Genomic DNA, 26,070 nt, shown 5'->3' on the forward strand with positions numbered 1-26,070 from the left:
CACCCTCTTGTGCCCCTATCACCTTGGTTGCCAGTGCTTCTTCCTGACTACCCCATCCCTGGTCCTTTGAGCCAGCCCAGTCTACCTTCCCTCAGACCCCAATGCCCTTACCATCCTGTCTCAATCCACTTTTCTCCTGCTTGCTCTGTTTTCAACTCTGGCACAGCCATCACTCAGCTTCCCAAGTTAGAAGCCTGGCCTGGATTTCTCTCTCCATGGTTGACATCCAACAAACCTCTGAGTTCTACCAATTTTACTTCCTAAACATTTCTAGACTCCACTGCCCTCAGTCTAGCCCCCATTATCCCTGGCCTGGATTACTGACAAGAATTCCTAGTTATTTGGCCTTCCTAGGCTCTCTCTCTTTCTATTGGGAGCTAGTCAATAATGCCAGAGGGACCATTCTCCCGACTGTCCACTTTCCCCTCAGGAGACCATCCAAGCCCTTTACTGTCTCCTAGGAAGCTCCAGCTCCTGCCCTGCTATTATATCCCTGCTCTGTGTGGAATATTCCTGTAGCTCTGGATAAATTGTCTTTTCTCTCCAAACACTGCCTTGCTTGCTTACAATCTTCCTACTTGTGCTCCTTCTGGGTCCCCTTTCTGAGATGCCCTTCTGGTTCTCCATATTTCTATACACCAAATTGTTGCTATTCCCCTTTTTAGGGCAGATCAGGAATCAAACTTTCCAAGAAGCCTTGCTCATCCCCAGGCTCAGTCAGGGGACCTTCCTTCATTTTCCAACAGCCTCCTGGCTCCCTTTCCCATAGCATCTGCCACCTGTGCTATAACTGCTTTCTCTTCACTCACTGCTTTCTATGTCCCTGCAGGGTGGGGATTCTGTTGGGTTTATTCTGGTGAGGCCCATAGCACAGGCCTGATGTAGTTATAGAAGGCACTTAATATATACTGGTTGGAGAAATGAATGAAATGACAGGAGACATGTACTGAATGCTTGTTGTGTGCCTGGCCTTGTGCTTAGATGATCTCATCAGCCCCATGTCATCCCTGTCAGGGAGGTATTCTTACTATTATACCCTTTATAAGTGAGGAAATGTGAGTTTAGAAATTTAAGTGTCAGAGTCAGAATTTAATCCCAACCATATCTACTCTGGAGCTTGTGTTCTGTGTCAGAAATGAAGACCCCACTACCACAATGAGGAAGGCTGGCGTCCCAAGGCCATTATCACTGCAGAGCAACTGTTCTCTGGAAATAAGACACAGGTGAGAGGACAGGCCCAGGGCTCCCCTGCTTGGTCTTCAACATCACATAACTGATTGTATTTGTGGCTCCCCTCCCTTCCTCCTGGGCCACCAGCCCTACACCTTAGTTCATGTCCAGCCACCGTTCACCTCTTCTCCTCCCTCTGCCTCTGGATGGGGGTTTTGAACTGCCCTCTCCTTCAATGTTGCCTCCTTTGAGGGGCCTCTGATGTACCCTGCCACAGGACGACTCTGGGTGAATATGCTGGAAACACACTCTAAAGCCTGACATGTACCCAAATCCTAACCCAGCTGAGGCCAGGGTTGGGTTCTACCCGCAGTCTACTTCATCTTCCTCTCTGGCTCGAGCTATCAGTCCATCTCATCTCTGTCTTTTATCCTGTGTACTGCTTAGTCTAGCTCTGGCTTTGGGCACAGCAAGGAGCTCAATAAATACTTGCTGAATTCAATTGAGAACTATCCTGCAAGCAGAGACCTGTGATTTGCTACCCAGCCTGCTGAGGGATGTTCCAGCCATTCCCAGAAGGGGGATTTGTGTAAGATGCCCAGTGGCTCAGCCTCCCCGCATCTAGGTAGGGTGAACTCCCCATGAGACCCAGAAGATTAACCTATAAGGAAAATTATCATAGTACCTTTATTGTTCTACTGAAGCCATTTTCACATGTGGGACTCTGTTAAGAAGCAGGATTGAGTCATGTTTATTTCCATATCAGTGAATCAAATCTCAGGGTTTTTTTTTTTTTAATAAGGCTTGCATATCCTGGAAGAAAATAGTTTGTGTGTGTGTGCATGTGTGCATGGTGAGTATTTTAAGGCTAAAGGGATTAACATTTTTGAGAGTTCAAAATTCTTTGGGGGGGTTTTGAGTATATAAGTCTAAGGCTATCCAGTATTTGAGATGTGATTGTTTCTTTGCTATCCAATCCATGGTCATCTTATTACTTTCTGTAACAGACATTTGTAATATAGGATCCTTCATTTTAAATTTCTTTGGAAAAGTAACAACCTTCCAACAAGAGGAAAGATTTACATGTCATCTTTAGCTTCATTTGGAGTGACCTGTAGTCACCATAACCTCTTTGTTAGGAAGAGGAAGAGGCCAGCTGCTCACACTGCTGATGCGTGTACTTCCATTTATTTCTAAGCTGCCAAATGGCACAGAGAATGCACTAGTCATGAGGCCAGGCAGGACTCCACAGTGGGGAGGGCAGAGAACCTGGAGCCTGGTGAAGAGTACTCTGTCAGACCAGACCAGGAGGCATCGATGGACTGTAAAGCACATCTCAGTCTGAGGACAGAGGCACAGAGCTGATTCCAAACTGCCTACCACTAAGGGCTTGCATGGAAATGGCCAAATGAGACACTTCCTCATGCATGGCCGACATCTAACCAGTTTAATTTGGAAATCTCTGTCCAATCCACAGGAGCACAGCTTGTCCATAACCTCCTTATCTTTTCTTGTTACCAGTATTTCAAGATATGTGCTCTCTTCTTTGTGAGCTATCAGACCACATTCCATGGGTCAGAACTACCAAATTCATCTCTTTTCAGAAATCCATTTTCATCTTCCTCAATGGCGGTCCAATTTTATTTTTATTAGAGAGGAAAATTCTGCAGCTCTTTCAAGTGCATTTCTCATCCACAGAAGCATGTTTTCCTTTCTAGTTTTTGGATAGGTGTGAGATTTGGAGGTTTCTCATCAGCTGGGGCCATCTCCACTCTACCGAGAGTAGGGGGTGATCTGGAAGGAAGGGTGTTGGCATGAATTAAATCAAGTTGCTTCATGGACTTTCTCAACATACACCCCATTCTACTCCACTCTCATCTCCTCAACACAGTGAGAAAAGGCTTCCACCTTCCCCTGACTAACCTGATCTTGCCTGTGCAAATGTCCCACGCAGAAATTTAAGGAGAACAGCAATGACACATCTCAAAATAATGCACCACTTTGGATATCACCAGACTCATAAGACCACATATTTTCCTAAAACCACACTTTGTAATTGGATGGGATGTAGTTGGAGATGCAGTGCTTGCAGAAATAATTTGGAGCTGGAATCTTAGTGCCTCGCTGTTATTTCTTGCCCTGGAAACCTGACTGGAGATCTAGGATCTGTAGACAGGGAGCCACATCTGACATGCCTTTGTTTCTGCTGTGATGGCAGCAACCTACCTTTCAACAGCATGCGGCTGTTCTCCTTGGTATTTTAAGAAGCTGTCTGTCTTGGGCTCTAGTTAATCATTATTTCCCCACAATGTAATTAAAACTGGCAGGCAAGGATGATCTCCTTTTTCATAGCCTTGATTACATACGGAGCCTGATTCCAGGACAGTTAGCCTCTGGAGTCTGGAATCTTGGAGTCTGGAAGTGAAGTTGCTCTTTTGAGTCAGCCTCTGCTACAAAAGACCCCGGCCCCAGGTTTTATATCTGAGCTATTTGTTGTTGCCTATAAAACCTTGTTCGGGGACTCTGCTCCCTCTCTGTTCTTCTGGGAGTCCTGTCTATGCTGGAAGTCTCTCTCCCTTGAGCTGGTAACAGCCACCAGTGCACAGCTGTGAAAACAGAGCAGCAAGATCTGCTGGACTTGGAGTATGTCTCCCTCAGAAAGTGACAAGGCGGAGACTAAATCCGGAACATGACCACATGACCGCGCTTGTCCCCTACAGACCTGGGAGTGACAAATTAGGCCTTAGAGAAACATTGGCTTTTTAGGCCATTCTCACCCGGTGTCTCCACCACGCACCCTGTCCTGTGGAGGCACCGACAGTTGTCTCTAAAACCCTTTGAGATATATTTGGAAAAGAGATTTTATAAGCCCTACCTGTCCTGCTTTGTGATTACCCACTGTGCATCTTACTCCAGCGTCCTCCTGCTTCCTCGGAAAAATGCAGTCTCCTAGTGAGAAACAGAGTCTCTCCACCACTCTGGTCACTTCTACCACTTCTACTAGCCCAAAGTCAGCTGCCCAGGCAAAGCAGGACTTGATGATTCCCTTAACGAATCTGAAGGGGTCTGTCATGTGGGCAGTGTGGGGGAAGGTGTCACATGGGCAGTGGGGGAGGGGGTATGTGGGCAGTGGGCAGAGATGCTCGGGAGGGGATGTCAGGAGATGAGACTGGGCTCCGCAGCCCTGATTCCAGTCTTCCCAGTTCAGCTTTTCCTTGGGGACTCCTGGCAAGTCAAGGCTGCATCACCACGGTGGCCTCAGGCAGTGCCACTGCCCTTCTGAATCCAGTGACTCGCAGTTCTTTGCTTATTTCCCCGTGGGCAGCAGCTGGCAACAGGCAGGAATAATTTAAGTGAGACTGCACTACAAGTGCCTGGATAACACTCGGGAAATAAACACACGGTAACTGGCAACTCAGGCCATCCGCTGCCAACTGGAAGGCCTCCTGCACCACCTCCCTTCACCAGAGGCCATCTCCACCTGCCAGTCTGGCCAGTACATCCAAATCCCTCAACTCCAGGCTCCTCCAGCCCCCTTCCAAGATACAACATTTTGTCAGATAACCATCTGCTTCCATGAACGATGTCCCTCACTGCCTTTCTCAAGTTTCCTGGCCTCCAGTCTCATTATTAAAATCCAACACGAGCTTGCCAGACTCTCTTGTGTCCACAGAGGAGCAGTGGTGTGAGTGGATATGAGGGGCGGGTGAGGTCAATGTGTTTCCTTCTAGAAGAAGTAACTGGCAACTAGTAAGGGTAAGTAGAAGCGGTAAGGTTTGGGTTACCTTCAATTTCTCCTCCCTTCCCTCCTCGCTGACCAGACTTTCTCACCCAGACCTTCTTTCCTTCTTTGGTGTGTGCTGGTAGATTCAAGGTCCAGTTAAAAACAACTCATTTTTGCAAGAGATGTAACATTGTTAATCATTAGCAATGCTTTAATGTCCTATCCTCTTGTGTCATTGTCTCTTTTCCTGCCTCCCCTTCATGATAAGAGACCCTTATGGGGAAGTTCTAGGGTTCTGTTCTGTTCTGTTCTCTTCCTTCCTTCCTTCCTTCCTACTTTCCTTCTTCTCTTTCCTCCCCTACCTCCCTTCCTTCTTTCCTTTCTTTTCTTTTTCTATTTAGAAAAGAAAAGAGAGAGGGACTAGATGGATCTGACAGATATATTTAGAACTCTCCATCCTGAGACCATGGTATTCACTTTCTTCTCAAGTGCGCATGGCACATTCTCCAAGATAGATCACATACTGCGGCATAAAGCAGCCATCAATAAATATAAAAGAATTGAGATTACACCATGTACACTTTCAGATCACAATGCTGTGAAACTCGAATCAATCACAGGAAGAAGTCTGGAAAACCTCCAAAAACATGAAGGTTAAAGAACACCCAACTAAAGAATGAATGGACCAATCAGGCAATTAGAGAAGAAATTAAAAAATATATCAAAACAAATGAAAATCAAAATACATTCAAGCTCTATGAGATGTGGCAAAGGCAGTCCTAGAGGAATGTATATTGCACTCCAGGCCTATTTCAACAAATTAGAAAAAGCGTAAGTACAGAATCTAACAGCACACCCAGAGGAACTAGAAGGAGAGCAGCAGAGCACCCCAAACCCAGTAGGAGAAGAGAAATAATAAAACTCAGGGCAGAATCCAAACAAAAGTTGAACAGGTCAATGGAACCAAGAGTTGGTTTTTTGAAAAAATAAACAGAATTGACAAACCTCTAGCCAGGTTTCTCAAAAAGAAAAGAGAGCACACCCAAATAGACAAAATCATGAATGGAAACGCACTTATTACAACCAACCCATCAGAAGTACAAGCAATTATCAGGGAATACTATGAAAAATTATATGGCAACAAACTGGACAACTTAGAGGAAATGGACAAATTCCTAAACACACACTCACTACCAAAACTCACGTGGAAAGAGATAGAAAATCTGAACAGACCCATAACTAGTGAAGAAATTGAATCAGTTATCAAAAATCTACCAACAAATAAGAGCCCAGGGCCAGATGGCTTCCCTGGGGAATTCTACCAGACATTTAAAACAGAATTAATACCCATTCTTCTCAAGCTATTCCAAAAAATAGAAATCGAAGGAAAACTTCCAGACTCATTCTACAAAGCCAGCATCACTCTGATTCCCAAGCCAGACAGAGATCCAGCAAAAAAAGACCAATATCCTTGATGACTACAGATGGAAAAATCCTCAACAAGATACTTGCAAATTGAATCCAACAGCACATAAAAAGAATTATCCACCAAGATCAAGTGGGATTCATTCCTGGGTTACAGGGCTGGTTCAANTAACAAACTGAGGGCGGATGAGGGTGGAGGAAGAGGAAGGGGAGTGAGGGGCCTGGAAGAAGGCACTGGTGGAGATGAACACTGACTGTTATATGGAAACCAACTTGACAATAAACTATTTAAGGAAAAAATTTTTTTAAAAAAGGGTGCAAATCTATGACACCTAAGCAATGTGTCAAATTTATCACTACATAAATAAATAAATTAATTAATAGATAAATAAATAAAAAGATAAATAAGACATTTAACACAAGATTAATGCATGTATTAAAATATCATATACGATACAAATACATATGTATATATGTATACAGATTATATATGTTCTTTTGATAAGGATGTGGAAGTTTCGACCATAGTTTTACATTCACGGTTTTTTGCGACTTTTTAAAAATCATGAATATATATTGAATTTTAAAAACACCTTTCTGTATCTTTTAAGTTAGCATTCCACTTATTTCTTCAAATATGTAAATGTAGTAAATTATATTACTCTATTTTCTGAAATTAAATGAACTTTGCATTTCTGAAATAAGCACCAATTTTTAAATTCTGTTAGGTCAGCTTGATAATTTTTTTTCTGGAGGAAGGAAATATTTGCATCTAAGTTTACAAGTGAGTTTGTCTTATAATTTTCTTTGTTTTGTACTGTTCTTGTTTGATTTGGTTATCAAGATTATGTATACTAACAAAATGAATTTGGAATCATTTCCTTTTTTATCATTTAGAAAACTTTATGTAAGATTAGAATTATGAATTCCTTAAAAGTTTATTCAAACATTAGGCTAGGNTGAGAGAAGATTTAAATTACTGGAGGACTTCCTATATTGTTTGAGTTAATATTCTTAGTTGAGTTTTTTATAATTCTATTGCATATAAATGTTTATATTGTTAAGTTGTATTTAAATTATTTTGAAAATTTTCAAACTATGTAGTAGTTTTAATAATATCTCTGAACATTCATATACCCTCCACCTAGATCCACTGATTGTTAACATTTTGCCACACTTGTGTGTCCCTTTCCTGAACTTTCTCCCCCTCCCCCTCTTCCTCTATACCTCTCAAACACAGACACATGCATAACTATATATATACACATACATTTGTGTGTGTGTGTGTGTGTGTTACTTAAGAGTTAGCTGTAGATATACTGTATCACCCGTAAATCTTTCACTATGTAGTGGTTACCTATTAGGTCACAGATAATTTGGTATTAATATTGCTCTATTATCTAATCTTCAATAATATTCACATTTCTCCTAATGTTCCAGTAGTAGCATTTATAGGTTTAAATTTTTTAAATGTTTGTTTATTTTTGAGAGAGAGAGAAGGGAGTGGCAGAGAGAGAGGGAGATACAGAATCTGAAGCAGGCTCCAGACTCCAATATGTCAGCACAGAGCTCGATGTGGGGCTCGAATCCACCAACCACAGTATCATGACCTGAGCCAAAGTCAGATGCTTAACAGGCTAAGCCACCCAGGCACCCCTTAAAATTTTTTAAACTGATCTGGTCTCCAAGAAAATAATCACATGTTGCACTTTTTACTTTTCTTTAGTTTCCTTCTCACTAGAGTGATTCCCAAGCCTGTTAAAAATATCTGTCATAATATTGACATTTCGAAGATGATTTTCAGCCTTTTAGGAATTTATTTCATCAGTTTTAAAATTTATCAGCATAAATTGTTTATAATATCCTTTTATCTTTTTAATGTCTGTAGCACATGTAATTTTATCTTCCTTTTCATTCTTAATATTGTTTATGTTTAATGTTGCTTATGTTTAATATTGCTTATGTATTCTTTTTTTTCTGGATTAATTATTTCAGAGTTTTGCCAATTTCAATATTTTTCAAAGCATATTCTGGCTTTATTGTTCCTCTTTTCATTGTTTGCTTTCTATTGTTTTCTCTTTTTATCTTTATTGTTCCTTTTATTTTGCTTGTTTTGGAAGCTATCTTAATGTTCTTTGTTTGGCTCATTCAATGTGAATAATTTTATTTTTGAATACAACCACTAATACAACTTTCCTCTCAGTGCTGCTTTGGCTGTACCCAAAATGTTTGCTATTTAATACTTTTGTTTGGTCTTGTAATTCTGGTATGTTTTCTTCTTTGATTTATGAGTGTTTTCATTGTGACTTCCATCTTCCAAACACAAAAAATGTAAAGCTATTTGTCTTTTTACATTTTTGTTTTTGTTTTATAACTTAATTGTGTTATAGACAGAGAAAGCAGTGCATATGTCAGTCTTTTCATTGACTCGAGACTGGCAGTACTAACTGATGGACATGGTTCCTGTGTGGCTGAAAGGAATGCATATTCTTTGATTGTTGTGTTTGATGCACTATAACATCCTTTTCATTCACCTTAGTAATTTGCAATTTATATCTTCTATACATTTGCTCACTTTTTACCTACTTAATGCCTACAAGTAGTTACTAAAAGAAGTCTGGTAAAGTTCCCTACTGTGATTGGTAAATATTTATCTTTTTCCCTTAGTTCTTTCAACATTTTACCTTGGTGTACTTTGAGGCTCTGTTATTAAGAAACTAGAAGTTTAGAATGTTTTCTCTTCTTTGTGAATTGAATGTTTGATATTGATGCAGTGAACCTTTTTGTCTGAAAGCATACTTTGGCAAATGTTAATCAAACTCCTCATGTTCTTTTGGTTAACATTGGCTTCAGCTATCTTTACACAGCCTTTGAATCTCATCTTATCAAGTCCTTAAGTTCTAGACAATATATTTAATTACATCTCCTGAAATCAACATATAGTAGGATTTATTTTCTAATCGGGAAATCCTTGTCTTTTAACTGAAAAATTAGAAACTTAGGAGCTTATGTTTTTAAAAAATTGTGTTTACATCTAAGCATTAATTATGTACTTTCTATTTGTTCCACTGTTTCTGTTTCTAGTCTCCCTTACTCTTGTCTTTGGATTGATTGAGTTGCTGTTGCTAGTATTGTTTTTTCTTCTAATTTTATTTTTATCAGTATACCTGTTTGGCAGTTATGTCTTCTGTGTTTACTTTTTTGATGGTTACACTGTTATTTCAGCATGTGTGCTTAACAAATTATGCCACTTTCTAGTGATTCTTCTACCTGCCCTTTGTCCCACACAGCTGCCCTGGAACCGCCAACCAAAGCCGCCTACAGAAGTGTCTAGACTCCCACCGACAATGTCCTTTCCAGTTCCTGCTTTCAGCAGTAGCCAGCAGCTTCCTCTAGCACCTCCCAAATTCTGAGGCTTGATGCCCACCTGATTGCAGCCTTTAGTGGCACCCCCGAGGGCAGATTCTAACAGTTCCTACCAGCCCCACACCTCAGTGAATTCTCTCCTGTCCAGTGAGCCAAGCTTTGCCTTTTCCAGTGGTGTCTGGATCTCAGTTCTGGGGGAAGCATGGAGGACTCTTCCTTGGCAATCTAACCCACCCAAGACACAGCTGTTGTTTCTTATATCTGCCATTCCTGTATTATTTAAAAATCTTTTTCACTCTCACTAGCTAATTCCACATTACTCCAGTTGCCATTAATAATTCTTTATGTTAAATTTTCTGGGTTCAGATCACTGTGATGTTTCTAATCTCCTGTCAGGACTCTGAGTAATACATTCTCTACTATATATATGCTATTATTGTCCAATATTTAAATTATGTTCTGTTTCCTTAAAAATTGGCAATGCTCTTATTATTTTACACTGTGAACATTTGTTTCCACAGATATATATCAATACCTTTGCTCTTTGTTTGTATTAGTTTCCTATTGCTGCCATAACAATTTGCTGCAAACTTAGTGGCTTAAACAACACAAAGTTATTATCTTGCAGTTCTATGGTCCAGTTGTCTATGTCTCACTGGGGCCCAGATCAAGGTGTTGGCAGAGTTGCATTCTTTCTGGGAGCTCTAGGGAGAATTCATTTCTTTGCCCTTTCCAGCTTCTAGAAGGTGCCCACATTCCTTGGCTGCTGATTCTCTTCTTCCATCTTCATAGTCACTGTGTTGGGGCAAGTCTTTCTCAGGCTTCCATCTCTCCAACCTCCTCTTCTCCTCCACATTTAAGGATCACAGTGATGACACTGGGTCCACTCCAATAATCTGGGACATTCTCCTTATTTTGCTGAATGACAACCTGAATTCCATCTGCTACCATAATTCTCCTTTGGCATGTTAGGTAATATATTCACAGATCTCAAGATCAGGATGTGGACATCATTAGGGACATCATTCTGCCCACCATACCAATTCTTCTTGCGATGAATTTCTATCTGGGATTGTTTCCCTATTTCTTTATAATTTCTGTTAATGAGAGTATTTCTGGTGATACATTTTTTCTTTTCCTTCTTTTTGGGGTCTGAAAATGGTTTTATTTCATTCTCATTCTTGAAAGACAACTTTGCTGGACATAGAACTATAGCTTGGCATTTCTTTTCTTTCAGCATTTGGCTCTCATTGTTGCCATAGAAAAGTCATCAAACCATCCCTTGTCTGCTTGCTTTTGATTCCTCTTTTTCTACAGTGTTATCACATTTCACTTTGATGTATTTTAATGTGGATTTCTAAAACTATTTACTTATTTTCAAATTTATTAGAATTTCTATGCTGGAGATGGGGTGCCTCTCAACAATTCTGGAGTATTTTCATAAATTATCTATGTTTACATTATTTCTTCCTTTTTTCCCTCTTTTGTCCTCTTCTGGAATTCCAAATATATTGGATTTTCCCTCTATCTTTCCTTTACTTTGACTTTTCTTTTATATTTTTTAATATCATCATTTCTCTGGCCTGAAGTTTTAGTAATTACTGGGATCCAATTTGCAGTTTAAAATTTGTCTCTTTGGCTACATATCTTTGTTGATTAATTTTTCCATTAATATATCCACTTTTGGCTTTTATATTTAAAGATGTATTCTCTATTTTCTATTCTGCTGACATTGCCAAGCTTCTCTTTTATTTCCTTAGGTATATTATACATACTTATTTAGATTTTTGTGTCTCTGAATTCCAATGTCTGATGTTTGTGTGTGTCTGTTATCTGTCATCTGCCACCTGTCATTTGTTTCTGTTAGTTTGTAATCATACATATGCACGAACTTGAGTTTGTGCTGTTTGTCTCACTCCAGACTTTACCTGTGGGGGTGCCTGAGTGGCTCAGTTGATTGAGCGACTCTTGATTTTGGCTAAGGTGATGATGTCACGGTTTCATGTGTTCAAGCCCCATGTTCCTTCTCTGCATGGTCAACATGCAGAGACTGCTTGGGATTCTCTCTCCCCATTTCTTGCCCGTCCCCCACTCATGCTCTTTATGTCTCTCTCAAGTTAAGTAAATAAACTGAAAAACACATAATAAAACTTCACCTGTGGTGATTCTTTGAGGCCTGTGTTAAGTGCGACACCTCAGTGTATAAGTTTGTTTCTGCCACCTGCAGATGCTCCCGCCATAGGACTTTCATTTCAACTTTTTGCTTTTTTTTTTTTTGGAATGCACAGATAACATATTTCATCTATGCAGGGCTAGATTTAGATAACAAGGGTCCTTGCTGTCCCTTTTCTTGTGGTCAGTTTTATTCTCCTTTCTCTCTCATAGTGAAGGTGTGAGTTTCTACTGGAACATAGATGTTAGGTTCTGAGCATCATATGCTAGACAGACATTAATTAAATCACTTAGGGCCAAGCCAGCTATGTTGCTCACACATTTTCCAGGGGTTCTGGTTTCACTTCATTTTGGATTTTTATAGAATCCTTATTTTTGCATGAGTCCTACTATGTATTGAAAATTCTTCTGTTTTGTTTCTTACTGTAATATCTAATCTATTACGCTGTTGAAGATGGCAAATTTTGATTTTTATTTCATTATCATCATGTATTTTGGTTTTCCCACTTGATATGAATCTTATTTATTTTTTCATTCTTATATTTACTTTGAAAGAGAGAGAGAGGATAAACAGGGAAGGAGCAGAGAGAGGGAGAGAGAATCCCAGGTAGACTCTACACTGTCAGCATGGAGCCCAACATAAGACTCAATCCCACAAACTGTGAGATCATGACCTGAGTTGAAACCAAGAGTCAGACGCTTAACTGACTGAGCCACCCAGGTGCCTCTGTGAGTTTTACTTAATTTCATTTAACTGCTATGTATTATTCCATTGCATGAATATATCATAACTGATGAACTCATTTTCTGTTGAAGTTATTTGGAGTTTACTACTTTCATAATTATGAAAGATCCTGCATTGAACAGTTACATGCATCTTTTCATGTGTATATTTTAAAATATATAACTAACAGATACCTTCCCAAGAAGTCCCAACTCCCCATACTCAGAATGTGACCTCTTGCAGGTATGATTAGTCCAGTTATGATGAGGTCATTCTGGAGTAGAGTGGGCTCATAATCCAAGAGCACATGAAGATGGCCATGTGAAGATGCAGAAACACAGGGAGAAGTCCATGCGAAGACAGTGGCAACATTAGAGATTGCTGCCACAAGCCAAGGTGCAGAGCACTTAGAGCTATAGGAAAACGGAGGAGCAAGAGAGGATCTTCCCCTAGAGAGAAAGCAAGGCCATGCTAACGTCTCGATTTCTGAGGTCTAGCTTCCAGAATTGTGAGAGAATAAATTTCTGTTGTTCGAAGGCAGCCAGTTTGTGGCACTTTGTTATGGCAGCCCCAGGAAACTACACTAGATTGTAGAAAATATGCATATATTCAGTTTTCATAGCTTCTACCTAATGCTTCCTAAAGTAGTTGTACCAATTCAGTAATAACACCCCCATTTCTCTTCATTCTCATCAATGTATGGTATTGTTGGATTTTTAAAACTTTTAAAATTTTGATACGTGTGAAATGGTATCTGTTTTGGCCTGTTCAGGCTGCTATAACAAATAACACAAATGGGGCAGCTTACAAACAACAGGAGTTTATTTCCCACACTTCTGGAGGCTGGCAGTCTGAGATCAGGGTACCAGTGCCTTCAGATGAGGGTCTTCTGGGCTGCTGACTCCTCCTTGTATTTTCACCTGGTGGAAGGGGCTTGGGAGATCCGTGCCGGTGTGGGCTCTTTAATAAGGGTGCTAATCCCAGCCCTTGGGATTCAGTCTCTTCCCAAAGTTCCCAGCTCCAAATACCATAACTTCAGGGGTTATGTTTCAACATACAAACATTGAAGAGACACAAACATTTAGACCAGAGCAGTATCTTCTTATCATTTTAAATTTCTGTTTCCTTGATGACCTGTGATATTGAGCATCTTTTTGTGTGTTTGCCTTTCAGATTTAGTTTTCTATAAATTGCCAGTTTACAGATTTCCCCTAGTTTCTTAATTGCTTAGTTTATTTTTATTGATTTGTAGGAATTCTTCATATATTCTGGTACCAGTCCTTTGTTAGTTATAGAGTTGAGAGTATCAATTTCCCCATCATGGTTTCACATTTCACCTTATTTATTGTGTCTTTTAATGAACAAAAATGCTTAATTTTAATGTACTAAATATATCAATACTTTTCTTTATGACTTGTGCTTTCTGTTTTGCAATTAAGAGATTTTCCCCTTTAAGTTATAAAATTATTCTAAAATTTCTTCCAAAATTTGTAACCTTGCATTTTTTTCAGATGAAGCCCTGGCTCTTTCTGGAACTCCTTTATTACCATTGATGGAGTAATCCATCCTTTCCTTCATTGACTTCTAAGTACATATTCAGTTTTTATACATTTATTGATCTATTTTTGGATTCTCTATTCTGTCCTATTTCTTTGTTTGTCTATTGCTTCAGCAATATCACACAATCTTAAGCATTATCATTGTCCATTTTCTAAATTTTTGTGTTTCATGCTCCACTTAAACCTCTTCAGTATTTTTTCTCTTCCAAGATCACTATTAAATACTATTGTTTTAAAATATCATGTTAGCTTCATTCCATAAGGACTATAATGTAGTATTTTCACTATTGTTTAGTTCTAAATGCTTTTTAATTTAAGTTTTTATTTTATCTCTGAGCTATTAACCATTTAGAAGTTTTCTGCTCAATTTCCAAATATGTAAGCATTTTAAAACATTTTTTGTTAATTTTATGTTAGCATAATGATGATAAATGTTGTCTACATGATATAGATACCTTAATATTTGTTGCCACTTAGTTTGTGAATATACAATTGTGTTTGAAAATTAAATTATATACTTTAATTGTTCATTGCTAGGTTTAAATTGGTCCATTAGAGCAGAATTGCAGTTAAAACATTCTCTATTCTTACTGAATTTTATAGGTTTGATCTACAAATTACAAAATGAAGCGTCTTTTTTTTCAAATTTTTATTTAAGTTCTAGTTAGTTAACCTATAGTGCAATACTGGTTTGAGGAGAATTCAGTGATTAATCACTTACATACAACACCGGGTTCTCATCATAACAAGTGCCCTCATTAATGCCCATCCCCCATCTAGCCCACTCCCCACCCCAGCCCTCCATCAACGCTCAGTTTGGTCTTTCTTTAAAAGTCTCCTATGATTTGTTTCCCTCTCTCTCTTTTTTCCCCACCATACATTTATTTGTTTTGTTTCCTAAATTCCACATAGTGAAATCATATGTTATTTGTCTTTCTGTGACTTATTTTGCTTAGCATAATAGACTCTAGTTCCATTCACATAATTGCAAATGGCAAGACTTCATTCTTTTTGATGGTTGAGTAATAACCAATTATATGTACATACACCACATCTTTATCCATCTGTCAGTCAGTGGACATTTGGACTCTCCATAGTTTGCCTATTGTTGATAATGTTGCTATAAACACTGGGGTGGATGTACCCTTTTGAATCTGTATTTTTGCATCCTTTGGGTAAATACCCAGTAGTGCAATTGCTGGGTAGTAGGGTAGTTCTATTTTTACCTTTTTTCCCCAATGTTTTAAATGTTTATTTTTGAGAAACAGAGAGTGAGCTCAAGCAGGATAGGGGCAGAGAGAGACACACACAGAATCCAAAGCAGGCTTCAGGCTCTGAGCTGTCAGCACAGAGCCCTCTGTGGGGCTCAAGCTCACAGACCATGAGACCATGACCTGAGCCAAAGTCGGTCCCCCAACTGACTGAACCACCCAGGCGCCCCTATTTTTAACTTTTTGAGGAATCTCCATACTGTTTTCCAGAGTGGCTGTACCATTTTGCCTTTCCACCAACAGTGTAAGAGATTTCCTCTTTCTCCAAATCCTCACCAACACTTGTTGTTTCTTGTGTCATTAATTTTAGTCATTCTGACAGGTATGAGGTGCTATCTCATTGTGGTTTTGATTTATACTAAAATTAAGCACCTTTTATTATGATTGTAAATTCATGAATCTTCCTGAAATTCTGTAAATTTTTTCTTTATATATTTTGAGATTATGTTATTCGGTACACAGAAGATTAGAACTGGTATATCTTCCTGGCAAATTTAGCATTTTATCTTAATGCAATGACCCTCATTGTTTTTAGTAATGTTTTTTTATAATCACATATGAATGTAAAAACAGAGTGTAATTTTCAGCTTTTCTGTGTATTTATATTTTAGGTGTTTCACTTGTAAACAATGTATGGCAGCATTTAAAAAATATCTAATTTTGAATCCCTAGTATTAGTAGGTAAGTTTATACCTTTAATATTTAGTAATGATATATTTGGGTTTATTATATCAATTTATTTTGTTATAATAAATATGTATTTTCTATGCATATTTTTATTCCATTACTGTCATTTTTGAATTGATCAAATTTTCTACCATACTCCTTTTCTCTAATAATTTGGAAGTTATTCTACATCTAATCTTTAATTGCTTACCCTTAAAATTTGAACAAAACCATTTGGTTTGGTGAGCAGTCTAAGTATAATCCCTATATTCTACTTTGCAACAATACATGGAGCCTGAAATATTTTAATTCTGATCTTTCCACTCTAGTTTCCATGTTATTTTTGCCCAGAGTTTTCTTGCAATTTTATTTATATGCCACTCAAATTATCCATTTTTAAAGTTTATTTATTTTGAAAGAGAGAGTGGGGGAGGGGCAGAGAGAGGGAAGGGAGAGAATCCTGAACAGGCTGCATGCTATCAGCACAGATCCCAATGCGGGACTCAAACTCATAAACAGTAAGATCATGACTTGAGCTGAACCAAGAGCTGACAGTTTAATGGCCTGAGCTATCCAGGTACTCCAAATTACTCATTATCTTAGCTGTTTTTTATTTACTTTGAATCTTGTTTAAATCTCTCACATATTCTTTATTGTTCTCTACTCTTTCTTTTATCTTAGAGTTTGCTTCCATGAGGGTCTGCTATACTAAACTAACTTGGGTGTCTGGAAGTGTCCTCATTTCATATCCACCCCTGAATAACAGCTCAGGCATTTAAAGAATTTATTAATTATGGATACATCTTAGGCACTTTGGAGATATAGGCATCTGATCAGTTTCTATGAAGAATTTAAAAGAAGCCCTGATCTCTGTTTGTAAAGTACAAAGTTTCATATTCGTGTAATGAATCATGTTATATAAATCTTCAGAATCCTCCATCATTGTTTGTGTAGCTGCTCTCTGAAAACCCTTTGTCCCTTCTCCCTCTCTTCTAAGTAGATACAGTAATGAATCAATCTTTAGACCAATTTTTGGGAAATGTATTTAGTTTGGATTTTAGTAGTCTGATTTAAGAGTATTCATCCTCAAACTTTAAATCCAAACAATAGCTTAATATTTTTTACAATAAAGTCAGTTCCCAGTATTCACTCACTCATGGACTAAAGCAGGAATGGAGCCACAATTTGCCATTTTGGCAAGGCTCGTGTTTTTAATGTCCTTCAATTCCTCCACTGGCAAATGCATACCATTTATCATGTGCCATCCACTCAACACTGGTTTTTGACATTCCCAGGTGTTGTAGAACATCATGTGAAGGTGATATAATATATCCTGTCCCCTTTGGACACATGATTCACTACACATAACCATGTCAACTCGGAAAAAATTTCTTAAATATTGAGAAATCGAAAGGCATAAAACTTTAAAATACTTAGGTGGACCGATTTCTTTGGAACAGTCTAGGAAGTCCACTGTCCCTTAGACTAGGAGGCTCTGAAAGAGGAGGAGACATGGGTAGTCTCTTTCTCTGAATTGTGAGAGCAACAAAATGTTATCCTGTCACTTTCACAGGGACCTCTCCATTGAGATGTTTTGTGTGGAAGGCATTCCTGACTTCTAGTTCAGCCTGCTCCAGGCTTTCTAAGCACTGGCATTTGTATACATATTAACCCTCATTATGAAAGTGGACATGGTGTAGAGAAAGAGCTCTGGACCAGAACTGCAGACAATTAGAACCTAGTCCAGGCTGTGTGACCCTAAGCCAGGGGCATAACATGTCCTCACTTCCATTTCTTTGTATATAAAATGAAAACTGTACAAACCCCTCAAGATATTCTCTTACTCTCTACCACCAGCCCCTATTAAGGATATTTTGAATTTTCCAGAAAAATGCTCAAGCCTCATGAAAATATCAGTTCTATGTTTATTTATAAGAAGAGTGTACATTTAAGTGGCTTTGCAATATAGTGTTTGGTGAAATAGTCAGAAAAGAGTGATGCAGAAAATAATACTCTGTTCAGGGGAGGTAAATCGTTTATTCATTCATTAACTATCTAGCACTCATGTGCCAGGCACATGAATCTCTCCTCTCCTAAAATCTGTATTATATTAGGGAGAGACAAGAAAACATGAGCAAGTAAATTCATAAGGAAATATCTTGAGAGGTGATATTTAGGATGAGACCCGAATGCCATGTGATGGTCAGAGGGAAGTACAATCCCAGGAAGATGTTCAACCTTAAGACAGAGAAGAGCTTGTCATGTTCAAAAGACCAAAGGCCAGTGGACAAGGAGAGAGGGATCTGAGAAGCAAGCAGGAGCAGATCAAGTAGGGTGTTGTGAGTTAGCCTAAAATGTTTTTGTTTAACTTCAAATATGATGGAGAGCCTCTAGAGGACTTTAAGATCAATACGTGCTGGAGAATCAGGAGAGCCATCGATTGGGGGTAGGACTGAGTGGGGTAGGTGGGGAGGAAGAGGGAGAGACTGCATTATGGGTATTCATTTCCTGGGACGCCACAACTAAGTGCCATTGACTGGATGGCTTAAACAGCCTATTTCTTACAATTCTGGAAGCTAGAATCTGAGATCAAGATGTTGGCAAGATCAGCTTCTTCTGAGGCCTCTCTTCTTTACTTGTAGATGGCTGTCTTCTCCCTGTGTCTTTACATGATCTTCACTCTGTTAAGTATATGTGTGCAAATTTCCTTTTCTTATAAGGGCACTGGTCCTATTGGATTAAGGCCCATCCTACTGACCTCATTTTACCTTAATTACCTCTTTAAAGACCCTCTCTACAAATACAGTCACATTCTGAGGTGCTGGGAGTTAGGATTTCCACATATGAATTTGAGGGGTGGGGTTCAATTCAGCCCACAGCAGTAGAGGATATAGTGTGAGCTATTGCGTAGAGACAGGATTAGCATAGAGCTTTTTGACAGTTTAGGCAGCATCTTGAAACATAGTTTACACATAATGGAAGTCAGATTATCAATAGAAATGAAAGCAAGGCTGTTAAGAGTCTTGAGTGGAAGTAAGGATCGTTGACCTTCTGTTATAGGTCATGGGGAACCTTGGGGGATACCTGAGCAGTGGGGGAGGGCTGAGTATCCATAGTTAAATTGGTTGTGTGAACACTGGATAGTAGACAGGTGGGGACAGGGGAAAGCTTGGGGTGTGGGACTCAAGTCAGACCCTTAGAAACAGAAAGGAAAGAAAGTAGGAAGGAGCATTCCAGAGAAGACCTGCCAGTGGTGATTTAGGCAGCAGGGAGACAGGACTTTATCCTGGGAAACTGGGAAACCTTACTCAAAGGCAGAGTCCGCTGTGTAAAACTTGCATACGTGTTATGGTCAGGATGACTCAGGACAGCCCACCTGGTCTCTCTCCAAACCCAGCACCTAAAGTCATAATGGAAGCTGGACACATTATCTTATTTGGCTGGAAGAAATACAGCTTCAGAGGCAGACAGACCTCAGTTCAAATCCCAGCTCCTTTATTTGTAGAAGTATGTGGTTAATTTTATGTATCAACTTGACTGGGCCATTGGATATTCTGGGTATTCCTGGGAGGGTGTTCCTGGATGTGATTAACATTTGAATCAGAAGACTGAGTAAGGCAGATGGCCTTTCCTAATGTGGGTGGCCCTGGTCCAATCAGTTTAAAGCCTGAATGAAACAAAGGCTGACCCTCTCAGAATAAGAGAGGATTCCTCTTGCCTGATTGCCTTTCAACTGGGACATTGGTTTTTTACTACTTTTGAACTGGAACTAAAATATTGGCTCTTCCTGAGTCTCATGGCTGTCAGCCTTTGGACTGGAATGAAACTACACCTTTGGTCCTTCTGGTCCTTAGGCTTTCAGACTTGGTCTAGAACTATACCATTGACTTTCCTGGGTGTCCAGAACTAGATCTTGGGACTTAACAGCCTCCACAATTGCATGAGCCAATTCCTTATATATAAATCAATCTCTTCTCTCTCTCTCCATATTTATTTTCTATTTATCTATCTATCATCTGTCTATCAGATATAGATATATCGTTATGTCTCTCTCTCTCTCCCATTGGTTCCATTTCTCTGGTGAGCCCTGACTAATACACAGTATAACTTAATGTCTTTGAGCCTTAGTTTCCCTGGGTGTCCAGACGATAGGAGTACTAAACCACCTTTCAGAACTGTAGGATGACAGAGGTAATATATATATTGTCTGGCTCATAGTAGGTGCTCAGTAAATGGTAGGTTCCTTCTTGTCCCCTTTAGTGGAACAAAGCCCAGAAATGACAGAACAGATACATGTACTGAACTGCTCTGCCAGTGCATGTAGACTGATGTTTTCCTTGAAGTGTTGGCAAGGGTGTGCCGATAGGGCTTGAGCTGGTGTGGTACCGCGTGGAGAACCACATTTTGCCTGCATAGGAAATACCAAACCCTGGACTAAGGATCAGGGAAAAGGCCACCAACAACCCGTGTGGCCCTGGAGGAGTTCCCACTGTCACTATTGATGGCTCTATTTATTGTATCTCTACCATCTGGCAGGGAAAAGATTCAGCTCTCTACAAGTCATTTAATCTTAAAAACTACCTTATTAGGATGCCTAGGCGGGTTTGTCGGTTAAGTGTCCGACTTTGGTTCAGGTCATGATCTCATGGTTCATGGGTTTGAGCCCCATGGGCTCTGTGTGCTGACAGCTCAGAGCCTGAAGCCTGCTTTGGGTTCTGTGTCTCCCTCTCTCTGCCCCTCACCTGCTCTCACTTTGTCTCTCTCTCTCAAAAATAACTAAACATTAAACACGTTTAAAAACAACAAAACAACAAAACCCCCACAACCTTATTATGTTAGTCTCAGTTTGTAGATGAGGAAACTGAAGTCTAAATAGAGTATGGAGCTTTCTGGAGTCATACATGGTTAGAATATGGTAGAGCAGGGTTGGAATCTAGGTTTGTTTGATTCTGGAAGTCATTCTCTTTCTACTGAGCTCTATTGGTTCCTCTTCTTTACCTCTAAAATACCTCACATTTGAGCTACAAAATGGAACTAATCACACATGACTTATGTCAGCATACTTTTGTTTCCTTGGTCTTTGTTGCAGGGAACAAATGAAAATATGTTCCAGTTACTCATGTTGCATTATAAACCCACCCCAACACTTAGTGGCATAAACAACCATTTTATTGCACTCATGGATTTTGTGGGTCACAAATTTAGGCAGGGCATAGTGGAAAAGGCTTCACCCTGTTGCATGATGTCTGAGGCTTCAGCTGAGGATATCCAAACAGCCGGAAGTGAGTCAGCAGCTAAGAAATGAAATTATCTGAAGGTTCTGGGATGACTCAAATGTTGGAATCAGCTGGGGTTATCAGCACACCTGTATGTGGCCTTCTTATGTGGCCTGAGATCCTCATAATACGGCAGCCTCAGGGTAGTTGGACTTTGCACCTGGAGGCTCCAGGCTCCAAAAGTGAGCATCCTAGTGAGAAAGGCAGAAGCTGCTTTGCCTTTATGATCTAGTCTGGGAAGTCACACAGCCTCACTCCTGCCGAATTCTATAGGAAGAAGCAGTCACAAGTCTGCTCAGATTCAAGGACAGAAGCAATAGATTCTATCCCTCAATGGGAGAAGGATGGCTTCTGTTTTTTGTTTTTTGTTTGGTTTCTTAAACCACCACAGGGTAAACAGGTCCAAGGGAAGTACAGGAGAACATACTGGTATAATTCCTTGCTATAATCAATGACATATTTGTTTTTAGTTGAGGCACTCTGCCTTGCCAAGCATAAAACACTCATGTCTAAACCGTGTTGAACATGAACTGGATTTGGTCACGAAGAAGATTGTCTTGCTTTTTCCTGAAGAGAAATGCCTATACTTTAAACATCTTTGGCGGCAGCAGTGTCTGCACTAGCATCAAAACATCTGAGAGATGTCGAAAATTCTGTCACCTCTCCAATTGCTTGTGGGTCATGAAGACCTGGCTTTGCCAGCCAAGATGGGGGAGGGGCACAGTGAATGGCTCTAGTTCTTCAAGGATCAGATTTTCAACCTTTCTTTTAAAGTTAAATCCTTTGAATTGATTTCACTTCTACAGTCTGGGTCCTGTAGAAAGCTTCTGCTTAATTTTCTTCTTAAAAATAAGTTTCCAAAAGCTGCTATAATTTATTTATTTTTTTCACTTATCCAGTTTAAATTATTCAGGGGCTGTGTTTTGGTGCTTAATTGGGCAAGGCATTAATGACCCTGGTAAAAATGAGAGGTTTGGCTCTGCTTACGTCAGGCCTGTTCCTGTTAGATTCTATTTTCTGAAACAGGAGAGTTATTTATTTATTAAAAACCATTGACCCAAATAAATTGTCTGAGATTCATTACTGCACGGCCAGGTGGGACCCTGGGCTCAGGGCATAAAGTGACCAACGTCTTACATCATCCTGCTCACTATCTTTTGAGCATGGTCTTAAAGGAACATCAGCCAATAGCAAGTCAAAAATAAAGGGTACGGCCTCAACAAATTGGGAGATTTGTATTACTACTTTGGTGATAATTGGTTATTTATTACTCGGAGGTGATGGTGGATAAAGATTTAAAAAAATCAAATCGCCAAAGCTACCTTTTCTCATGTGAAACTATTTTTCATTGCTTATTTTTCCTACAAAACAATGGTGTATGGGAGAAAGATGGGATTTGGAATTAGGCAGACATGAATTCATATTCTGCAAATTATGTGAATATGGATAAGTTACTCAAACTTTCTAAGCCAGTAATCTGGTTATAATAAAACTGGGGAAAATAATACCTGCTGTTGTAAGGATTAAATGAAATGTGGAATGTAAAACCCCAATTGTAAAGCCTGGCACCAAGTGACACATTAACTATGGGGTTGCTAGACCCACTTTCTGCATCTATAAGGGCCCAGAAAAAGCACACAGATGATGTGGACGTGAAGCTCTTGTGGTTTGAGCATGTCCAAGGCCGAAATTACTCATTGTCATCTCCTCAGCAAAGTTGATGCCTTTCTCCCAACCGAAAGTTTTGAGTGGCATTTCAGAGACTTGGGAAACAGGTTTAAGAGGGGGACAGTTTTATATTTATTGGACATTGACCACGTGGCAGGCAACATACTGCATATTTCACATACATTTTCTCATTTACTTCTTGGAATGACCTTATGAAGTGGGTGTAACGCTTTTTAATCAACCCCTCCCCAAACATAGTGGCTTAATACAACCATTTATTATTTTTCATGAGTCAGCTGGGCAGTTCTGATGTGGGCCAGGTTTGGGTGATCTTGCTGGGTTTGTTCATGCATCTTTGGTCGGTTGGTGGGTCAATTGTTGCTGACCAGCCTTGGCTGGCCTTGGGTGCCTGAACAGCTCAGCTCTGCTCCTTGTGTTTCTCGACCTCCTGCAGGTTACCCTGGGCTTGTTCTTATGGCAATATAGCAGTGGCAGGGGCCCAAGAAAGAAAATGGAAACAGGCATGTTACTGTCCTATAGGCCAAAGCAAGTCATATTGCCAACCTGTAAATTGAGGTCAGAGACTATATCCAAAGGGAATGGGTTTAGGGAAACATGAACAAATGGGGCCATTAGTGCACTTCATCTCCTGCAAAAGGCATCATTATTACCCCCACCTGTAGAGGAGGAGATGGAGGCTAGCAGTACTGCGTCCCTTGGTCACTGGCTGCTTCCTGGTATCTCTCTGTTGTGTTCTTTCTTGGTGATCTACTGTGTGGGGAGGGGATGTTTCCAATCCGCTGCATTTCCTCTTCTTTATCATTATTTAGCCTGCATTTGAAATTTCATGTAAAATTTTCGGGACTGACCAACTGGTCCGAATGAAACCCTGTAGAATGATATCAAGGAACAGTACAGGTAAGTTACTAAGGTAAGTCTAATGGCTAGAGGAAGTGAAGGAGAGGCAGATATGTAATTGGATGGAGTACAAATGGAAGAAAATGAGACAAATTTATATTTCTCCTGCATATGCTGATTTCCTTGATTTTGTCTGGGTCCACTTCCCCTTCTCTGTGCCATCCTTTCTAAATTTGGACACCAAGTCTGAAAAAGGCAAGATTCTGATGTTGGCCTAGGCATTTATTACCCTTTTGATCTTGGGCAAGGAAGTTACCTAACTTACCTTAGCCTCTCTTTCCTTATGTGTGAAATGAGAATAATAGCACAGATATTGGTTGTGTAGGTTAGAGGAGACCTACAGTTGAAGGCCATGCCTGGTCTGAGCCTTACTGCAGCCACCAACCTTCACTGCTGCCCCCTCCCCCAACTACTCCTAAGCACCTCTTTGAGCCTGGAAATGCAGAAGAGTTGGCCTTCACCACTGCAGCAGCTCTGGGTGAGCTGCCAGGGTGGTGCAGAAAGGCTGAGCAGCGTGAGAGCTGTTAATGCATTTTATGGCTTTCTCGAGCACCCCAAACAACAGTTATTAATTATAGGATGCTGTTTAGACACTTGCAATATATACATTTTGTTAATTGATTTGTATAGGCTCATATCTAGTAACATAAAGAATGTGCAGGACCATAACATTTACAAAGCATTGTAATTGCCTTTTACTGCCCTCTCTTGCTTCTCACATGGGAAACAAAGCTGTGAGAAGAGGACAGACAACTCTTTTTGGTCATTTGATCTCCAGTACCTAATCCAGTGCTCAGTGGCGGGGCAATACAACCCGTCTGGGTGCTCAGTAAATGTGTGGAATCAATAAATAAGTAACTTCTGTTTCTCTATTTCTCTATCTTATTTCTTTATTCCTTTTTTAATGTGTGTTTATTTTTGAGGGAGAAAGTGAGTGGGGGAGGGGCAGAGAGAGAGAGAGGGACAGAGGATCCCAAGCTGATTCTGGGCTGACAGCAGAGAGCCTCATGTGGGATTCCAATGCGCAAACCGCCAGATCATGACCTGAGCCAAAGTCAGTTGCTTATCCCATGGAGGAGCCACCCAAGTCCCCTTCTTTATCTATTCCTTATGAACCTGGAATTGTGTGTGATGTTGTCACTGCATGTACTCAAATATGGTCAAGATTTATTCTGAGCCATGAGTTGATATTAACTGAGTACTTTTATGAACCTTGCCTGCCCTTGGGGTGGTGGGGGATCATCAAGACGTTTATGGCCCCTACTCTCAGAGAACTGACAATTACTCAGCGGCATGAAATGTTGCAAGGCATGTCAGGTGGCCTGGTCTCAGATATGCAGGAGTGACCACAGAAAGGTGGTAACTTCTTGCTTAGGTACCATACTGCAGAGAAGTTTATGTCCCCACTGCTGCCTCTGCAGGCCCAGAGCCCCCAAGTTTGCTTTTCGGATCCGGTCCATCAGCCTCTGAGAGCCACAGCTGCACCTGCCACCCCAAGATGGTGCGGAGTCTGGCCATTGCCCTCCGGGTCCACTGAGGTTTACCCTGCCTGGCAGGTCCAGAGCAACACTCACGCTCTCCAGCTCTCGCGTGTGCCTGGCGCCCTCCCCAGACCAGGCTGCAGCGAGCGTCCAGATGCCTGGTCAAGGGCAGCACCCGCAGCTCGCGTGCCAGCCCCTCGGCACGGGTGTCCGTTCCAAGGGCGTGGCAGGGCAGGGTCCCCTGCGCCCAGTAGAGGACTCGCAGGCTCCAGGTGACCACTTGGTGAGGGGGCCTGCCATCCCCTGAGACAGTTATTTGGGGAGACGGAACGCGGGCGCTGGCGGCAGGGCTCCCCGCAGCCGCCCGCAGCGGTCCTCTGGGAGCCGAGTCCTGCCTGGAGAACCAGCGCCCAGGAGCGGGAGGACACTGGAGGAAAGTTGGGGGTCGGGGCCGCGGAGCCGGGAACGCGGAAGCCGGGCCGGTGTCCGCGTCTCATGAATATGCAGGAGCCTCCTCCCTCCCCCCGTGACGTCACGGGCCGTCCCGGGGTGAGCGCCGGAGCTGCTCCGGGTCCGCGCCAGTGAGCGCGGCTGCTGGTGGTGAGCGAGCGAGCGAGCGGCTCGGCGGCGGGCGGCGGCGGCCGAGCGCG

Source organism: Crocuta crocuta, unplaced genomic scaffold (assembly GCF_008692635.1).
Source record: "Crocuta crocuta isolate KB4526 unplaced genomic scaffold, BGI_CrCroc_1.0 scaffold337, whole genome shotgun sequence".
NCBI classification, from domain to species: domain Eukaryota; kingdom Metazoa; phylum Chordata; class Mammalia; order Carnivora; family Hyaenidae; genus Crocuta; species Crocuta crocuta.